The following is a 7666-nucleotide window of genomic DNA, read 5'->3' as shown; positions in this document are numbered from 1 at the left end:
AACTTCATTTAGATTTCTTCACACATTGTGCATTATAGTGTCCTCAATCTTCTATGCTAATGCAATTATGAGTGATGCTCAGCTCATATACGAGAGTTCACAGGTTAACGAACCAACAATCAGCCCATTGTTTTCACACACACCAGGAATAAAATCATAGTAGCATCAACTGGCAGGAGGCTAGAATCAATTTAACATTTCCTTCTCAAAATATTTCAAACATTGTCAATATACAATAGTTTCTATTCTGAGTAATTATACATATCTAGACATCCATTCCCTTGATATTTTGAAGCACTCTGAAAAGTAACGATTGATGTTTTTAAACTTTGGATCATTATCTGTACGAAGTATTCTGATTCAGAGTCATATCTGAAACCTATCGTTAACTTTCTGCTGTGATTATAATGTTTTGAGACTCTTTTCCAATTACATACATTCCTGATTTTTACACCTTGCAAGCCACTTTCAGGTGTAAATTCTTGGGCTTATGGGAACCGTGTAATTTCACAAAAGTCATTCTTTATGAATGTGGAAATCCACCCCACTGAGCATTCCTTCATATACAATGAGGGTGCTGGTCCACGTATACGATTTTCTACAATTTCCCTTTTCATGTTTTTTATTGTGTGAATTATCATATGCCACATAGGAAGTGAATGTTCAAAAAAAAAAGGTGCTTTAAAATGTTGAGTACATTTTGAATATAGGTTAAAATGTTACCACAGTGTCTACATTTGTACAGTTTTTCTCCAGATGGATGTCTCTCCAATTGGGTAAGGCAGCTCTGATGAATAAAAGACTTGTTATATACACTACCTTTGTATGTTTTCTCTCCAGTACAAATGACCTGGTGTCAAAAAGTTTTGCTGCATAGTCCACATCTATAAGCCTTGTGTCCAGTATGAATTCTCTGAAGTTTAGTAATGGTAGGAAGTGGCTAAAGGCTATATCCCATCATATACATTTAAAAGGCTTCGCTACAGTATAAAGATATTTTATGGTGAATGTGCATTGAGGACTGGTTAAAGCCTTTACCTCATAGGGTATAGAAATAGGGTATTCCTCAGTGTGAATTACTGGATGTTGACAAAGGTTTGAGGACTGTAAAAGGGCCTTATCCCATACTCAAAACTAGCAAGGTTTGCCTCCAATATGAATTTTCTGATGGGAAGAAAGTTTACAGGCCCGGTTAAAGGTTTTATTACATATTTTACGTATATAAGACTTTTTCCCAGTATGAATATTCTGATGCTCTGTAAGGGTTGAGGTCCAGCTAAAGGCTTTGTCACATGTACACATTCATAAGGCTTCTCTATTATGAATTTTCTGATGTTGAGTAAGGGTTGAGCAGCGGCTAAAGGCTTTGCCACATCGTGTACATTCATAAGGCTTCTCCCCAGTATGAATTTTCTAATGACGAGTAAGTGTTGAGTACTATGTAAATGCTTTTCCACACTGTGTACAGTTTTAAAGCTTCTCTCCAGTATGAATTTTCAGATGATCAGTAAGTGCCTTCGGGTGCCTAAAGGCTTTGCCACATTGTGTACATTCATAAGGCTTCTCCCGAGTGTGAATTTTCTGATGACTAGTAAGTGTTGACAAATGTGTAAATGCTTTGCCACATTGTGTACATTCATAAGGCTTCTCGCCAGTATGAATTATCTGATGTTGTGTAAGTTTTGAGCACCACCTAAAGGCTTTCCCACATTCTCTGCACATATAAGGCTTTTGACAAGTAGGAATATTGTGATGCTGTGCAAGATTATAGGACTTGTAAAGGCACTGCCACCTTCACTACATTTGAAAAATTTCTCTCTTTTATGAGTTTTCTGATTATCTCTGAAATTTGAGGACTGGGTAAAAGCTTTAGTACATTGTCTACATTTGTCAGGCTTGTATCCAGTGTGGATTTGTGATGATTAGGAGGGGTTGAGGTAATCCAAAATGCTTTTCCTCATTCATTACACATATCAGGATTCTGTCCAGGATAACCATTTCTATGTAGAGTTACACCAGAAAACCAAGGACCTGTTTTACCACAGTCTTTACATGTGTGTTCTTTCCAGGGACATGTTTTGTAAAGTGTGTTTTGATTAGATATTTGATTGAAGAATTTTCTGCATGGTAAATATTTGTAAACATTTTCCCCAACAGTAATATTCATTTCTTTAGTGCTATTTGAAGATTGCTTTAAACATTTGATATTTTTACTTTTCCTGGATTGTCTTCTCCACAATAAGATAACCGTGATGAGTACTCTGATTTGACATTTGATCAAAGTCTTTTCTACTTTTGTACTAGCTCTCTGTAAGCTGACTCTTGTGATGTACATTAGGATTTGACACGTGGGTAAAATTCTTCCAATGTTCATTGCATTGACTACTTCTGTCCTCATGACACGCACTCTGGTAATTATTGAACACAGAAAGGCCGTTAGTAACATGCATTATTCCATGAAACCTGTGCCCTGACTCCCAAATAACCATTCCGTGATCCCTATTACACCATGGTTATTGTATTAAAACTCACTCCCAAGTTCATGAAAATAGTATACAATGCAAGAAAAGATTATTACTAATAGAGTATAATATTTTCTAATTGTCAAATTCATCACATTTATGCTTTATACATGCATAGGAAATTAATACATTCTACAAATTATTGAATGAGAATTCACTCCTACTCTACATTTTAAATATTTCAAATGATTACCCACACCACAAGTTATGAGATTTCCTAGACTTTCCAGACTGCCTTTAGATCAGGGGTGTCAGTCGCATTTTTACCGGATCAACACATGAGCGTTTTAGTTGCCTTCCATGGCCTGAAAGTAATTTTAGGGCTCTATAAATGTAACTACTCCTTTCTAGGAGAAAGGAACTTGGAACTGTTGCCAGGTAGAAGCAACTTGCTGAGCCAGATATAACAAGGTAGAGGGCCAGAATTGGCCCACAGGTATTGTTTTGCCACATGTGCTTTACAAGAATACCCACACTTAGAATATTGTTTTCACTCTTCCTACTTGGAAACCAATTGATCTGAAAATGTAACTGAACTAAAGTGGAAGTTTTCAAAAATTGGAACTATTTTTCACATCTTTAGATAACAAGGGTTTTATCATGAATAATTTTCCAGAGTTAGGTTTTTCCATTTAAACATCTTTTCTTTCTTGTCACACACTTCCTTATCAGTATCAAGGCACACCTCTCATATCTTACCAGTGTTGCTCTAAAGAATAAATATTCCATGCTTGACCTTTGCAAGAAGTCCTGGTTGTCTGCGGAAGACAGAAATGAAAGATACAAAATAAAGGTTCACAGGTGTAGTGTGCAGGTGAATGTACATAGAACATACAGGAATTTTTAAAGAAATCACATGGTTGAGAATGTCAACAAACTATAAATGATGGCAGCAAGACCAAATGTGGTTCAGTGAGAGAAAGTCACAGGAAAGTAGAATTACAGTTTCTCACACTTTGCAACCACTGTATCCACATTGCCTAGCACTCAATGGAAATTGTACAAGAAAACTCCCCATTCCCAGGTGTTTTCTAGACAAATGGAGGGTCCAGTGTGTTCGATGATCTCACTGTTTTCCTGCATCCTCAGAATTCATGTTCCTGGTTTGCAGGACACAGAGTGCTCACACCAGAAGAGCACATTTTTAACACATTAAAGTGTACAGTGAAAGGTAAGGGTAATCGTTGAAGCACCACAGAAACCACTGGACTGAAGACCAATCTCACGCATAAAAAAACATCATGGGCTTTGAAAAAGAAACAGACACTAGTAAAGTTCAAACTTACACACAGATAAACAATGCACAACCCCTTGTGTTTATAAAATTAGAGTGTAAACTAGGGGTGATTGTTATCTCTTTTTCTCTTAACTTTTAGAAAGCAAGTTTATAAAGGCTAGTTGCTTATAATTTTGAACCAGAACAAATATATCAAGAAAGGAAACAGAAAATCAAGGTCTAATCAGAAACTGAAATGCATCTACAAAACCCGCACTACCTGTATTGAAATGTATTAATTTCAATGAACCTTCAACTTGATAAAGAAATGAAAATAACCACCTGAAAATAGAAACATAGGAAAATAAGACAACTACTTAATATCACCACATCTGTGAATGACCAAAATGACAATGAAAAGAAACATAACATAAAAATAAGGAAACAGATAATGGGAAGCTGTAGAATACAATACTCAAATTTAAAAATACATTAACATACAGAAACATCATGAGTGATGGGGAAAAAATGCAGAAACTGTAACTGAATAAAAATTTAAAAAAGGTATAATCCTAAGAGCGGAATTGCTGGGTCAAAGGGCAGTTCCATTGTTAGTTTTTGAGGAAATTCCAGACCGTTTTCCACAGTGGCCTCACCAGTCTGCATCCCCACCAACAGTGCACTAGGGTTCCCTTTCCTCCACATCCTCTCCAACATTTGTTTGTTCTTTTGTTAATGTTGGCCACTCTGACAGGTGTGAGAAGGTACCTCATTGAGATTTTAATTTGCATTGCTCTGATGGCTAGTGATGCTGAGCATCTTTTCATATGTCTCTGGGGCCTCTGTATGTCTTCCTTGGAGAATTATCTGTTCAAGTCCTTTGCCTATTTTTTTTCCTTCTTCTTTTTCTTTGTGTTATTCAGTTACAATTGTCTGCATTTTCTCCCCATCCCTCACCCCACCCCAGCCATTCAAACCTCCGATATGTAGGAACTGTTGATGGTTCTATTTTTTTTGTGTGAAGTTCAATGTCTTCCTCAATGTCCTATAATCTTGAGAGTACAGGTCTTTCACCTCTTTGTTGATGTCAACTCAGAGGCAATCATTTCTTTTTCATACAATTGTGAATGGGATTACTTTCTCTACATATCTTCCTGTGGTTATTATTCTATATTAATGTGCCAGATTTCTCTACAGTTTGCATTTTCTTTCATAATGAATTACTTTATTAATTCAATTAATTCTGTTGAATTCTTTTTAAAAACTATTTATTATTATTCAGTTACAATTGTCTGCATGTTCTCCCCTTCCCTCCACCCCACCCCAGCCAGTGCCACCTCCCTCTCCCACCTCCACCCTCCCCCTTGATTTTGTCCTTGTGTCCTTCATATAGCTCCTATAGACCCCTCTCCCCACTATCCCCTCCCCACTCCACTGTGGCTATTGTTACAATGTTCTTAATTTCAATGTCTCTGGGTATATTTTGTTTGCTTTTTTTCTTTTGTTTATGTTCCAGTTAAAGGTGAGATCATATGGTATTTGTCCCTCAGCGCCTGGCTTATTTCACTTAGCATAATGCTCTCCAGTTCCACCCATGCCATTGCAAAGGGTATAAACTCCTTCTTTCTCTCTGCTGCACAGAATTCCATTGTGTAAATGTACCATAGTTTTTTGACCCACTCATTTGCTGATGGGCACTTAGGTTGCTTCCAGTACTTGCTATTGTAAATTGTGCTGCTATGAACATTGGGGTGCACAGGCTCTTTTGGATGGGTGTTTCAGGGTTCTTAGGGTATAATCCCAGCAGCGGAATTGCTGGGTCAAAGGGCAGTTCCATTTATTGTTTTCTGAGGAAATTCCATACTCTTTTCCACAGTGGCCTCACCAGTCTGCATTCCCACCAACAGTGCACTAGGGTTCCCTTTTCTCCCCATCCTCTCCAACATTTGTTTGTTGATTTGTTTATGTTGGCCACTCTAACCGGTGTGAGATGGTACCTCATTGTGGTTTTAATTTGCATCTCTCTGATGGCTAGTGATGCTGAGCATCTTTTCATATGTCTCTGGGCCCTCTGTATGTCTTCCTTGGAGAACTATCTGTTCAAGTCCTTTGCCCATTTTTGTATTGGGTTGTTTGTCTTCCTAGAGTGGAGTCATGTGAGTTCTTTATATATTTTGGAGATCAGGCCTTTGTCTGAGGTATCCTTGGCAAATATGTTTTCCCACACTGTTGGTTCTCCTTGTATTTTAATGCTGTTTTCTTTAGCCACGCAGAAGCTTTTTAGTTTGATGACGTCCCATTTTTTATTGTTTCCTTTATGTCCCTTGCTTTAGGGGACTTGTCTGTGAAGATGACGCAGCAATTCCACTGCTGGGATTATACCCTAAGAACTGTGAAACACCAACACAAAAGAACCTATGCACCCCAATATTCATAGCAGCACAATTTACAATAGCCAACTGCTGGAAGCAACCTATTTGCCCATCAGCAAATGAGTGGATCCTAAAACTATGGTACATTTACAGAATGGAATTCTATGCAGCAGAGAGAAAGAAGGAACATTACGCTTTGCCACGGCATGGATGGAACTGGATAGCATTATGCTAAGTGAAATAAGCCAGGCGGTGAGGGGCAAATGCCACATGATCTCACCTTTAACTGGAACATAATCAATAGAAGAAAAAAGCAAACAAAATATAACCAGAGACATTGAAGTTAAGCACAATCTAACAATGGGCAGGGGGGAGTGGGGAGGGGACAGTGAGGAAAGGGGATTATAGGAACCAGTATAAAGGACCATGGACAAAATCAAGGGGGAGTGTGGATGTGGGGGAGGGAGGGGGTTTCAACTGGGATGGGGAGAAAAGGCACACAACTGTAATTGAATATGAATAAAAAATTAAAATTATGAAAAAAACGATTATATAACAAAACCAGATTATAAAACAGAATGAAGTTACAATAAAATTTCATACTGCTCTTCTAAAAAAACAAAAAGAAAATGAAAAAAGGAAACAAAATATAACCAGAGACATTGAAATTAAAAATATTGTAACAATAGCCACAGGTGAGTGGGGAGGGGATAGTGGGGAGAGGTGTCTATAGGAGCTACTATAAAGGACACAGGGCAAAATCAAGGGGGAGGGCAGAGGTGGCAGAGGGAGGTGGGACTGGCTGGGGTGGGGTGGAGGGAAGGGGAGAAAATGCAAACAAGTGTAACTGTATAAAAATAAATTAATTTAAAAAAACAAATTGATAATTAAATAAAATTTCATATTTGAATTTTAAAAAAAGGTTCACAGGTATTACAGACAGGTCAATGTACATTGAACTTACGAGGAGTTTTTAAACAAATCACATGCTTGAGAATGTCAATAAACTTTAAATGTTTGCAGCTGGACCAAGTGTGGTATAATGTGAATAAGTCACATGAAACAGGAACAACAGTTGCTAACACTTGGCAACCACTGTGCTCATGTCCCTGGCACACAACGGGAATTGTACAAGAAAACTCCCCATTCCCAGTTGTTTTCTAGACAGATAGAGGGTCCAGTGTGTTCGATGATCTCATTGTTTTCCTGCATCTTCAGAATTCATGTTCCTGGTTTGCAGGACACAGAGTGCCCACACCAGAACAGCACATGGTGCACATGTTCAAGTGCACACCAAAAAGAAGGGCAATAGTGAAAACACCACAGAAACCACTGGAGTGAAGACCAATATCAAGCATAAAAAACCATCATGGGCTTTTAAGAAGAAACAGACACTATATTAATCTTGAAACGCACAATTTACAATAGCCAAGTACTGGAAGCAACCGAAGTGCCCATCAGCAAACGAGTGGATCCAAAAACTATGGTATATTTATACAATGGAATTCTACACAGCAGAGAGAAAGAAAGAGCTTATACCCTTTGCAACAGCATGG

This window comes from Desmodus rotundus, chromosome 12, assembly GCF_022682495.2.
Source record: "Desmodus rotundus isolate HL8 chromosome 12, HLdesRot8A.1, whole genome shotgun sequence".
Lineage (NCBI taxonomy): Eukaryota > Metazoa > Chordata > Mammalia > Chiroptera > Phyllostomidae > Desmodus > Desmodus rotundus.
This window is presented reverse-complemented; position numbering follows the sequence as displayed.